Here is a 13649-nt window from a genome sequence, read left to right on the forward strand (position 1 = left end):
GTTTTTGGTCACAGAAACAGTGACAATTAGTAAGGAAGTGGGCTTCTTTAAATACAAAAGGAACTGTATTGCAAGGGCCTAATTTTTTGTCCTAAAAAAAGCTGTTATAAAAACCCCCTTGCATTCCACTTCCGTCTCTAGAATGGTTGAAGTCTTCGGGGTTGTTTGACATAAAAAAAAAATAAAAATTGAAACTTGTAGGAATGAAGAAATTTTCAAAACAATAATAATGATTTTCACTAAAAAACAAGTATATTTTTCAAAGTTTACATTCACTTGAAAAGTCTTGAGCTGTTTAACCAAATCAGATTTTCCTGCCAAGAGCATTCCGACATTTCTGACTTAAAGAGGTGAAATCTGAATGAGGCAGAACATACTGATTGAATGAACATAGTACTAAAACTTAACAAAATTCTGTGTTTTACTGGAAGGATGGACAAATTGTGCAGTTATATGAGAGGTTAAGAAAATGGTTCTGAGTCTTTTTATGTGTAAAAGAATATCAATCTCATGTGGGCAGTTGTGGTGCTTTCAGAAGTAAGTAATAGAAATTGTTGTAAGCAGAGCACTTGTCTACCTTGCCAAAGCTTGTTCAGTGTGTATTCAACCTGCAGTTGCTTCAGCCTGTGTGGATATAACCAGGCTTGGCCATTAGTAGGAACACACTGTTTTCTTTTTAGTTTATGAAAAAAAAAAAAAAGTTTAAAAAATTGCTTTAGCAAGTCAGGTGTTTGCCCAGGCTGGTTGGCTCTAATTTCTTAGGGCAGACATTGGACTGCTGGGTGCCTCCTTTGAAGGACACAGAAGATGGTGGGGCCTCAACTGGGTGCCTTTCCTTGTGGGGGTTTTGCCAAGATGCTGCTCCAGCTTTGAGGCTCTTATTTTTCTTGCCTGCTTCTTACTAATTAGTATAATTTGTAAGCTTCCCTCCACTGGTTCATTATTTTTGGTAGCAGGCACTGTCATTTCTCTTTACCTAGGTGTTTTCAATGAGAAAGATTTCTGTGTCAGCTTCTCCTCAGTTTTGCTGTTTGAATCCTTCTCTATTAATTAACTTCAGTGTTTTATACCTGTTGTGAGATGTAGCCTTCCCAGTGCTGCAGCTGAAGCTGTAGCTGTTAGGCCTTGATAGTGTAATTTAGAAAAAATTTTAAAAAATTAAAATTGGAAATTTTAGGATATTTGAGTTAGAATACATTTTATAACAAAAAACCCCAAAACCCCAAGCATTGTATATACTTGACTCACTTGGAAAAATTTCTGTTAAATAGTATGTTATCCTGTTTTTCACTTTCTCAGGTGTCAGGGGGAAAATTGCCTTCTAGTGTTGTGATATTAACACTTTTCATGTCACATTAATTCTGATGCATAGCTGGTTTTTAGAAGACTTGCTTAGGTGGGATAGCATCCCAGTGTGATGGATGCTGTGATGGCACATCTCTGAGAGGAGAGGTTGAGGGTACTAACCGAGTATCAGGATGTGAATGCAGGGGAATAGAGAAGAACAGAAAGGAAGAAATGGTGGAAATATTGTTCTTTAGAGGAAGATTAATAACACTTAACTTTGGGAGTGATATGTAAGGGCTGGTGTTGCACATAATCAGGATTCTGGCTTATACAAATACTTTGGATGCTACTTAGAGCTTCTAAATTTACTTTATTATTTGCTTCCAGAACTGTGTTGTTGAATAGAATAACATTCATTTTCATATACTTACATAATAAAACATCTGTACCAGTGGAGATCTTTTTCATACAAAATAAACTCTTTTGAAAAGTTTGGGGTTGATAGTAGATTCTAAGGTATTAGGTACCAAGCATCCTGTGAGATAAATTTGGAATCCTAGAATTAGGAATACTTTGTCCTTGAATTTTTTTTGTTATTATTTGATACTGAGACCAGAGCAGTGGCTTTCTGTGTATGGAAGATTGGTGTATGGTGTGACTGTGCTATTGTGGACACTGCATAATCAGGTACTTTGCTGCGTTTGCACGTTTATTTTATTTATTGTCATTAGGAAGCTTATAATGGCTATTTCTCTTGCGGTGTAGGAGTTACTTCCTAGATAGAATTCTCTAATGGATGGTTTCAAACTGGTGTAGCTTTATCTGAATATATATTCATGTATCTGTATTAATTTTGATGTAGTGTATTGAATCTGTTTGCTGCCATGTTGTGGTGCATGGCTTCGGTTCCCTTGGGTGCTTCTCATTTATGCTGTGTGTGCAATGCAGATGATTCTGGGAGCATTCTGGGACTCTTCCTTTCAGATTCCTGTGGATATGGACTGCAAACAATGGAAACTCAATCTGAGCACAGCTGATGTTTTCTGAAACACAAAGCACACAAGTGCCTCACTGTTCCTGCAGTTGCGTGTGCACCTGGGATGGCAAATATCAGTGGCAGCTCTTGTCTTCTGGTGACAGCACTGCTGCTTTTGTGCCTGTAAACTCCTGAGGCTGAAAAGATTTGGCTGGATTCTTCCTTTGAGCATTATTCATTCTGTCCATATATATAATGTGTTTCTCTTGTTATCTGCTAAGGGTTCCATGCTCAAAATTGGCTGAATTAGTTATGCATTTGTTGAGTTCTCTTTTGTTTTGGAGAATGTGTACCATGTCTTCAGGAAGTTTGAAGAAAAAACTGGAGAATACAAAGAATTAACTACTCTTGGTGTTGATGAAAAACATAAGTCAGAAAAAATTGATAGCATTGTTTAAATAACTTCTCATAAATGTGTAAGATTCTCATTAGTCCAACACCAGAAGTCTAATGAATATTAATGAATGAGATCAAAGACATTTAAAAATCAAAGCAAGTAAACAACCATTATTTTTAAGAATTGTTTAAGTTTTTAACTGCACAAAAATATGAATCATCTTAATGTTATGGCTCCATGAGAAGTTTTTCTTGAAAATATTTTTCCTGAAAACTTTTGTGTTGAACTTGAAAGCCAAGTATGTAGCACAAACCAGAAAAATAGATACATCAAAACCTGAAATATATAAAACGTCTTCATTATGCTGTATTGAAATACCTAAATTAAACTGTGGAGTCTAACAGGCTGGGAATTTTTGCTTGGCCTGAGTCCATGATTTGAGCTTGACTCAGACTGTCAACACAAATTGGTAAATATTGAGGAGGAAATTACTTTTGGATGTCTCAGACCTTTACTGTTGCCTTCTACATTTCTAGTACTTTTGGACTAAATGTATCCGTGCTGAAACATATACATAGTGTAATTCTGTTAAAAAAGATGGCTTTACACAGCATTTAATGCATACAAGATTTTGATCATCAAATATCAGAGTATGACCAGAACTATCTTCATCTCATTATCTGCTTTTCCAAATCTTATCTAGAACCAGCATGTGGTGTGACCTGTATACCACATTTATTTAATCTTTGAACAGTACATGCTTGTAATATGGCATGGTGTATTCCAACATCACAGTATGGCTTGAGTAAATCTTCCAAGACTGAGGGAAATAATTTGAACAATTTATTAAATATTACTTTTCATTTATTTTTACATTTTTACTATCATTCATTTAATAATTCTTTTATTTCACTAAAAAAAAGTTAATTTTTATATGAGGTGGTGATCTAAAAATCAAAATAATATATGCAGCCAGGCTTCTTTTATTTTTTTCCTGCAATTAAAGAAAACATTTTATATCTGTATAATTTTTTTTAGAAGTCTGTGATGATTTTAGTGCATTTAATCCACAAAGGCCATAATGGTTCTATAACTCCAAAGGCCACTCTCCCCTGGTGCAGCATGGAAAGTGTTGTGCTCATAAAGCACCCACTGGCTCTGGGCAATAGTGACATTATTTGACAGTTTGTGATTCCTACGAACTTTAATGGCAAAGAGGATCCTTCAAATACTGTCAGAGAAACAGTTTCATTTTAACTTGGATATAAAGCTAATGGTATCTAACAGCTTTTAGTGTCACTGAATCAAATTCCTCAAGTAGAAAGAAGGGGTGACATTCTGTTTTAAAGTGACCGTATGTTTGACCCAGTTTGGCGATGGCGGTGTCATCACAATTGTATCTTGCTGCTGTAGGCTCTTGCAGCCTGACAGGCGGAACAAGTTGTTTTAGCTCACAGAGCTCATCTGTCACACTGAGCAGCTTGCAGGTTTCTGTTATCTGAATGAAATGTGGAGCGAGGACTTCTCCCTGCTCTCTGCCTATCAGCAGAGTCAGCAAACTGCTCACACCCCATTCACATGAAATGAAATGGTAGAAGAAGAGAGAATTAAAAAAACTATGCAAATGTAAGCCACATTTAATAATTAAATGACATGTGGTTCAAAAATAATAATTAAAATGAACATGTACAGGAGCTAGATGGAAAGTTAATTTCCAAAGAAGAATTGCAATTTCCTTATCTGAAATGAGAGCTGGAAACTTTTAATTGTATATTTAAGACCCAAAACTAAGAACAGTTTTATAATTCGGTAGGGCACTGACAGGAATCTCTTTTTTCATCCTGAGCACTTACTTAGCATTTGAAGTGTTCAAACCTTTTGAGATTTTATTACATTTTCCCAAAATAGTGCATCTAGAATTTTGTACCTTAGGCCAAACCTTGCCATAATCTCTACACTCTGCAGTTCTGTGATAGGAGCAATGTTAGGGCACTGAGTTTGTGCTGGTTGGTCTTTGAAGTTCATATGTGTCTGACTTGGCTGCTTTATTGTTGCAATGACCAACTTTTACTTGTTTTGAGAATATTGGCAAAAGATGCACAAACCGTAATGCTTAGTAAATGCTTATTAGTGTTTTTTCCTATGTTAAGCATAGGAAGAAATTTTTCTAGCCTGTTATGTCTAGTTTTAAAAATGTTTTTACTAGAGTAAAATTTCCAAATAAAACTTCAGCCAGTAACAACTACCAAGTGGTTTCTGTTTGTTATAATAATAATAATGATTGTGGCAGTCCACAAACAAAATGATTCACACATGACACATGTCAGGAATGCCTTCTGTTATTCAAAAATGAGATAGATTATAGTTGGGGAGAAACCTGTTAATAATGTTTTATTCAGAGTGATGCTGTACAACATTATTCAAAAGGAACACACCAGTTGGAAATTTCATCATGGAAATGATGAGCTGAATCATCCCAGTCTAATGAGAAATAGGACTATGGAATGTATAGTGTATGTATGAATTAGGAAGATATTTCTATCTTTGGATTTCGCAGCTTTAGTGGAATAGAAAGGGTCATTCTGTGATCGATGGATTTGGGGTGAATTGCACAAGATCTGAGAAAATGAGGATTGCATTTATCACATCTAAGGGGAATGTCAAAGTGTGTGTCTGCCCATAACCCCATCAGTGGTAATATGATGACAATGTGCCTTTGGGACATACCAATCAATATGACTGTTGTAAAGCTCAACAACGACTGATTTTATTCTATCTGATGAGCTCTGGGGGTGGCTTAGAGAGCTATGGAAAGGAAAAAACAAAACATCAGATTTGTACCCAAGACCTGCTTTGCAAAAGTTTGAAATAAGTCTCATGAAAATGAAATGGGACATAATTAGATAAAGATGTTCAGCTGAATTCTGTTCATCTGGTCATTATAGACAGCATGTACACACTAAATAATCATTGAGAGCATGACACAGAACCAGAATGAGTGTGCAATGAACTTTCCAGAGTGCAGTAGGGAAAACCAGTAGTTCTTGGCCTCCTTAAAAAAAAAAGTGAAAAAAAAAAAGAAAGAAGTTGATGATAATTCATTCAGAAAGCTCACTGGTTTGCTCAACAGAAATAAATCCTATGATTTCCAACCAGAATAAATCATTGGCAATGTCACAGATGAAGAATATCCAAAACAAGATCAGAAGTAAAATGTAAGTGAACAGGAACATTTTAAACAGCAGAAAGCTGCTGCTTCTGTCACAAAACCTGTAACATATAAAGGCTAAAATATATTTTGTGTATTGTTTTTCTTTTCCCAGTAAGAACTCTAAAACCTGAATCAGATTTTCTGTGGACAAGAGCGAGGGATTTCTGAGAGAATAACCCAAATGCATGCTGATAAAAACTTGCATATATAATGTATATAGGCACACTTAAAATCTCTCTAAATGTTTTCAGCAGTGATGAAGACAAAAGCACCTGAAATCTGTGGTGCTATTTCCTAACTCTGAAGTTCCTAGCTAAAAGATCTGCAGCTTTGTTCCTTCACTTGACCTGTTTTTGTTGGAATGGGTATCTTAGTACTTATGTAGCCAGCTCTTGCTAATCTAAATAATTTGAAGAATCATAATTTAGGTGCAATTCTGAAATTAAAGGAGGGAAGAGGGTAGAAGTGGGAGTTTTTTTGGGAGCAGTGACAAGATGCAGACAAGGAGTAATTCTCCATCAGTTTTTCCAGGAAGACTGAAGGAAAGACTCAAACAATTTTGGTTTTGCAGAAATTTGTGTTTCTTTTTGTGCTAAACTTAAATAAAAATTGTCCCTAGGGTTATGAGGTAGAGACTAATAGTTGTACAGATCAGAAGGGATCACTGAAGTTCTTCCTTTGAACTTCTGCATGGGGAATGTAAATGTCTCTCATTTCCCATGATGGAGGCTGGTAATGCTTGGCTGAAGTGGATCTGCTGGAAAGCTTCTCTTCATTTGAAGAGACTGAGAGGTAATTCTCTGCCCACTTCCTTTGGTAGTTAGTTCTGCCTGTTTGTTAATCATCTTCAGATTAAACTTGGGGTTGTACAAGTTGATCTTTTGTCTGTGCTGTCTCGCTGACATGCAGGGCAGTCCCTTTTAAGTTCTGTGGCAAATTGTCATTGGCCAAAATTGCTTTAGCCTTGGCTCCCCTGTCCATGTACAGGACTGCTGGATGAGTTCAGTGTTAGTGACCAAATAATGGGGTCGTTAAAGCAGTAGAGGGAAGCAACATCTATTTGTACAGACTTTTTCCATGCAGTAGTAGCTGTACCAAATAAACATGATTATAAGTGTATAGGCCATATACATCTGGACATGTATTTATTATCCCTTTTTAGTCTCAAATTACAGAAATAGGATACTCTAAAGGTAAGTGTATTTCTTACATTGCAGTGACAAGCATTGCCTTACACCCTTCGTGTTACCTGCACAGATCTGCATGCAGAGATTGAAGATGAAGCTGACAGGACAACTTCTTTAGCCACCTGGCTTCACTATCAGACAAAAGGGGTGAGTGATAGAGGGAAAATGTAAAGAAAGTTGATATGCTGGAAGTTGATATGCTGAGGGTCTCCAAATCTTAGAGAATAAGTGCTGACTTGTGCTTTGTTCACAGTGGTTAAGTTGTGCTGGTGTAGTTATGTTTGCAAAGATTAATGCCAGTGTATTTAAAAATAAATGCACTGGTCTTGTGTCTGCTCCCTTGATTAATAATGCCAGGTGGGAAAAACAAGAAAATTGAAAGTGACTTTTTAATTGTTCTTCTGAATTTGCATGAGGCTTGCTTATGTAGTACTGTGATCAAGGATTTCCGTGGAAAGCAGGAAATTAAGATAGATAAGGCTGCATAACTGTGGGTTTTCACTGTGTATTGAGTGGATAAATACCTAAAATTTAGGTATCAGAGAATAAAAGTTATCTGTGTGTATAATATCACAATAACTTTAGTCTTTTAAGATAATTCAGCATTCTGTACTTGCTCATAAATGTATAACATAATTGTTCTTTGATTAATAGCTAAAGTAGAAATAGGGAGGTTTTTTTTGCTAAAAAGAGGCTGGATATTATATCAGGCAGCCTGAAAAAGACCCATTTTCATCAGTAAGCTATTTTTCTGAGATTCAGGTATCCCATAAGCTTATATTTCTTTCAGCAACTTCATCTTTTAATTTTTCACTTCATTTTCACCTTTTTCTGTTGTCATATTCAGAAAGTTGAACTGGGATAATTAAAGCAGACTGCAACATAAAAGAAAGATGTAGAAATTCAAGATAGTCACATTATACAGTGAAATTTAAATTGATATGATTTTGTGTTGTTATAAGTTTTAAATCACTGTGATCAATGGTTTAAAGACCATTTAAACACCAGATTTGTATAGCCCAAAAGAAGCAAATGTATGCTACACTGTGGTGTGAGTTTGCTTTTTTTTCCTGATCATGTTTGCCTTTTATGACATGGTACATTAATTTTTAATATATATAGGCAGTTAAGCTGTTAATAGGTAAAAAAACATATAAGAAAAAAGAGGTTGGAGCAAGCAAATATTTCTAATAAATAAAAGTATTTTCAAAGGAAAACACTTAAGAGAAGTCTGTATGTGGCAGCAGCACTCTGTAGGTTTACAGCTGTTTGTACCTGTCTAATCTTCTTTTTATCTGAAGTTATTGTAGTAACTGTGGTGTTGCCTGCCATAGGTGACCTTGAACCAAATAGCCTCCTTATAATTATCTTTAATTTAGATAGATTTGGCTTCCATTTCTTACTCACACATGCACACACCCAGTTCTTTCTCCTCTTCTTTATTTGGAAACAGGTTGAAAACATCCATTCGATCCCTCGCAATACCTGCCTCCTTTAGGTGGCACATCTGCACAGCTGCTGTCAGGTGCTGTTACCTACATTAATTGTCAGACTTGCTTTTCCTTGGAGAGATCCTGGCAGGAGGAGAATTCTCTGGAGAGGAGGTGGAGTCTAATTCTGCCCTCATATGAGCACATTTCTTAGATGCTCTAGTCGTGTGGATAGAAACTCACCACACCTTTGTTGTGAACGGGTGAAGATGAGCCAGCTCATCCTGAAGCTGCTGTCTCACCCCTTTAGCTCTGAGTTCAACTCTAGCTGCTATGATTTGCCCCTTAGCATGGGCTACTGGTCTGGGTTTGATGTCAAATGAAGAGAATCGTGCAGTTTTTGTTCAGACTGAAGAGGCAGTTTAGGTCTGTCCTTTGTGTGTTAGTGGGATGTTAAGCACCAGGACTGGCTGAGCAGAAAACGGCAGTGAAGCCAGTCTGGACTGCAGAACCTTGTCCTTGGCCGTAACGGAATTGCACGTGGTGATCTCTGTGGCATGTTGAGAGCCTGATTGCTTTGCTTTTGAGCCCTGAGCAGCCCTGGTGAACTGAATCAATTTATCTTTTTGTGAGAACATCTGGCTTGAATTCCTGATTTTCTGGGCGTGTTTGTGTTTGAGCTGATGTTGGTCTGGCTCCAGACAGACAAAGCTCTGAATGGAACTTAGAGAAGAAAGAAATGAAGGGTTATTCTATGCTCAGTTTAAGTAATCAGTAGAGGAATTAAGAATTTTACAACAGTTCTCTTTCTTGTTGGTCATTTGTATAATGTGGAATGTATATTTAGAATCGTTTAGGTTGGAAAGACCTTGAAGTTCATTGAGTCCCACCATTAGCCAAGCACTGCCACTAAACCATGTCCCTAAGTGCCACATCTGCACATTCTGTGTTTGAATATAGGATGCTGGTGTACTTAGAATGTATGAAATGTGGGAATTGCTTATCATGTCATTGAGAATTAATTTTATGTACTGTCAGTTTTAAAGTAGTCTCAGATTTTCCAGATGGAGGAAGAGTGAATGAAGTAAAAAAAAAAGAATAATAAAACCTTAATCACTGGCACATCACAATCTGGCAATAACAGTACTATTTATTAGGTTGAAAGATGGAAAAGTTCCATTTGCAAAGCAGCAGACTATGTATTCACTGCTTGCATTGCAGTGGATCTAAATTTGATCAAGTATCTTTGTCATTGAGAGGCAATAAATGTTTCCCCACTAATTGTTTCTAATGCATTTCTTTTAATTTATTGTGGACATGAGAGTTGGAAACACTGAAAGTTACTCAGATTTCATGAAAGAGCTAGAGCAATGTTGCCTTGAAATAAAACTGGAGTGTTGAGTTCCTAGAGGAAGAAGTGTATTCCCTGAATGCATTTTTTCCAAACCAGCTCTTTCATATGTCCTAGATTTTAAAGACAATTTTCTCTAGTATTTGTTCACTTATAAGATGATTGACTTTAATATTTTTCTGGGACCATTGCATATCAGAGGCATCAGAGGGCTTTGAAAATATAATTGCATTGACCAGCATAGATTTAATTTTTTTAAGTTATCTGAATTTGGAAGCACCTAACTTTGGAAACCTGCTATGTCCTGTAGAAAGAAGCATGTTAGAATGGGAGTGTGTAGTTAATGTGTCCTTTTTAAAGAGAATATTCGTTGTACCAGAATACCAATTACGTTATTGGCCCTGCAGAAGAACTGAAAGGTGATTGCCTGAATTAAGGTGACATTGGGCGGGAGCGTGATTGAATTTAAGTTCCCTCTTACCAAACACAATTGGTAAGCCCTTAGAATCTCCAAATAAATACTTGTGCTTTAAGGTCAGTCCAGACCTCATGGATTGCTTTTCCTTTCCCTGATAAAAGCAGATGCAAGCATGCCAAATTGCTTTGCTCCGGCTTAACCCCAGCACTGTTTGAATTCATAAATGCTACAAAAGGAAAGCTTATTACTGCATGCGACGGTGAAGTGGGAAAATGTCATGCCTACCTAATCTGTTTCCTGGGAAGGGGACAAAAATCTTTTTATTCTTTTACTAAGACCAGAGGAATAAAGTCAGGACTGGATGTGATGCTGATAATCAAGGATTGTCTTTCATATTTTGAATTGATATCAACCCTGTATTTTCTGTTGTCTCTGATATATTTTCTCAGAAATGAGACAGTAAAGGAACTTTTTTCTGTATTGAATTAGAATAATATACTCTATTTAAATAGTTTTTATTTTTTAAACTGATTTTACTTTTTTTTTTTTTTTTTACTATTAAGCAGCTGTTTCTCTGAAGCTCTTGCTTTAAGGATAAATTTTTCAAACACTGACACATCATTTAGCCGATGAAACAAAGCAGTGCTTCATTTGGGCTGTATATGGTAACTATAGCAGTATTAGAAAGGGCATCAATGAGAGCTTTGCTCTGAATTTATAACAAGTACATAGTTTAAAATAACTTAGACAAGAACAAAACACTCTTAAAATAGAGTGCTTGAGGGGAAAGTAGGTTTTCACACTGTAAACAGTGTGCTTTGAAAGCTGGAAGAAGGAAAAAAAACCTATTTTTTTTTAGAGCAAAGTACAGTAAGTTAAATCATTACATTAATTGAACATTTGTCTATTTGCAGTGTTTTTGCTTTGTGGATGTCAGTAAGATGAATGGTTGAGAAAGGAAGTGAAAGAGAAGTAGTAGTGAACCTACTAGAAGTAGTAGGTTCAAAACAAAGTAATTAACATTCATAGGCTGTAAATTGTGGGTAATGTGTTAAGTTCACTTTCCTGAAACTGGTTTAGTGGTGTTATAAACTGCTACCTGTAATTGACTTAGCAAATCTACAAATGCAAATTTTGTGATAATACGTTCCTCAAGTTTTAAGTGAGGATGACTAACATCTTGTATTGTATCAATGAATCTTGTTTTATTTCATCATAAATGTTTTGCAAAATTTCATTTAATTTCATTGTAAAGTTGAAATTGTGCATCCAACAGGTGTTGAATCCTTTTTCTTGTAAGGTGGTGCTTAAACCTGAATGCCTCTCATTGTAGTTCTAAGCCTAAAATAGGGCATACATTTGTTAAGCTATTTAGGAGACAGTCTATCTGCCCACTAAGATACTGACAGGATTTTATAGGATGCAGATGGTGGAGGAAAATGTAGTATTTCACTGTTAGCATTTTGTTTATGATGACAATCCAGTTATTAGGTTGCTGGTTTTCTCACAAAACATAGCATGTGGCTACCTAATTAGATTGCTTTAAAGCCTGTTGGAAATGCTGATACGTTTCTTGTAATCCTTTTGCCTTGGGTTGCTGTTGTTAAAGGCTAACTTCTCAGTCTTGGAAAAAAGGCTTGTTCACTGGGCTAAACATGAAAAATGCATTATGCTTGATGTTCTGCTTGATGCTCTTGGTTAAAGTGTAATGTGCAACAGAATTCTCTCTATACTGTGGCTCTTGAAGCTGTAGCTGCTGGGCAATAATGGCAAAAAGGTGCTCTGATTAAATTTATAGGGACTCTACTTAATCATAGTTGGTAAGAGATTAAACTTTAATCATTCCATTAAAACTTTTGGTGCAACTTTTTAAAAAAGAATATCAGTAATGAAAAAACTTGGTCTGGGTAAGTGTGTGTTGTTTGACACTGCAGACAGCATTGTCTTTGTACAGCATACTGCATATATATTGCACTGGAAGGGTTTGCATTTAAGGAGGTACTTGAAGAAAGTGGAAGGATTTTTTTTTTTAATATGCTTTAAATTGTCCATGACAATTTAAAGCATGTCCAAGGCTTCACTGAACACTTTTAACTACTAAAAAGGGAACCCACTCTTCTCTGTGAGAGCAGTAAGACTGAAATGTGGGTTTAGGGAATCGCTTATTTAAAAGCACTCAAAGAGAGTTGCAGAGAACTGAAGTCACCGAGAAGATTTAGTGTAATCAGGGTAAACACAAAACTAAAGTTTGAAGCTATTCAGTTGTCTTGTGAGCAAAAGCAGATCCCAAACTGGCTTGTATTTATTGTTTTATTGATAATACTCCTGAAGGAGAGCTACTGAAATGCATCTTTAACCCCACACCACATTTTTGTTTCGCAGTCTATTCTTCATTTTCAAATTATTCAAAGAATTTCTTGGAATCTCTGCCAATATTCTCAAAGAAATTATGTGAGCAAGGAAGGTGGAAAATAACCTGTTCGTTCCAGCTGCTGTCCTGGAATACTGTGTCTGGTGGCTGTTTCATTCTCAGGTGAGCTGAGCTGAGTGCTTGCAGTGAGTGTTTAGGTGTGGCTTCACTGTACAGAAACTTAAACTTGGGTTCAGTGCCACAAAGTGAGGATGACTTTTGGCCACATTCCTGTTATGAAATGTTATAGTCTTCTTGGCCTTTCAAGTGTTGGTACTAATGGTTAGAACACAGAAGCCGCAGTAGCCAATTGTTCATTTTTTCCAATGTCAGCATTCTGTATTCTGCATGAGGAACATAAATCCTTACCATAATTCACAAGTACAGTTTAAAATAATAGGCAACCTGTTAACCTGCAGGTAGGAGAACCTGCTTATTCTTGTTATCGTGAAAATGTGGTGTTGAATAAGACAGCAGTAATCTGAACCTATTATGTTTTATGCTATTTGAGTCAATACTTTATGATAAACATTTGTTTCAGTAGGTTCCTCTAGTTAATGCTATAGTAATGCTAAGCACTGTTGCTGTCACTGTTTATATCATTTTGCAAACTGAATTTCTTCCAGGAAAATCTTTGCCAGCTTCCAAGCATAGACAATGCTGAAAGGTCCTAAAAAGGACTTTCCCATTTCTTATGTGTTTAAAGACTGATTATAAGAATAAAAATTTAGCAATGAATATAGAATTCCAATTTTATTGGTAAGTAGTAGAATGCATTTTTTTCCCTCTTATAGCTTAGAAACTGATTTTTTTTTTTTTTCATTTTTTTCCTACCTGACAAAAGCTAATTTAATCCAACCAGACTGTACATCCAAAATGTACAGAAATTTGGTCCTCTTTACTGAGTATTGCTCCCTGGGTATATCTCAACTTCCCCTCACAGGACTGACAGATCCTAAATGTAAGAGATTGTTCTTGTCAT

At 36.2% G+C, this 13649-nt stretch overlaps 1 protein-coding gene across 4 annotated transcripts in view; it reads left to right on the forward strand.

The window, feature by feature from the left end:
• FHIT (fragile histidine triad diadenosine triphosphatase) overlaps window positions 1-13649 on the forward strand; it is a 517693-nt gene that overhangs the window by 8171 nt on the left and 495873 nt on the right. Inside the window, exons 1-2 of one of the 4 annotated variants that reach the window (XM_030228001.2) lie at window positions 7133-7205; window positions 12640-12790. The exons of 1 other annotated variant lie outside the window; for it this stretch is intronic. The gene's annotated coding sequence lies outside the window, so the exon portion shown is untranslated. Of the gene's footprint in view, window positions 1-7120; window positions 7206-12639; window positions 12791-13649 lie in introns of those variants that run through there. 2 more of the 4 variants (XM_050979501.1, XM_030228002.2) reach the window with 2 other exon arrangements.

This window comes from Serinus canaria, chromosome 12, assembly GCF_022539315.1.
Source record: "Serinus canaria isolate serCan28SL12 chromosome 12, serCan2020, whole genome shotgun sequence".
Lineage (NCBI taxonomy): Eukaryota > Metazoa > Chordata > Aves > Passeriformes > Fringillidae > Serinus > Serinus canaria.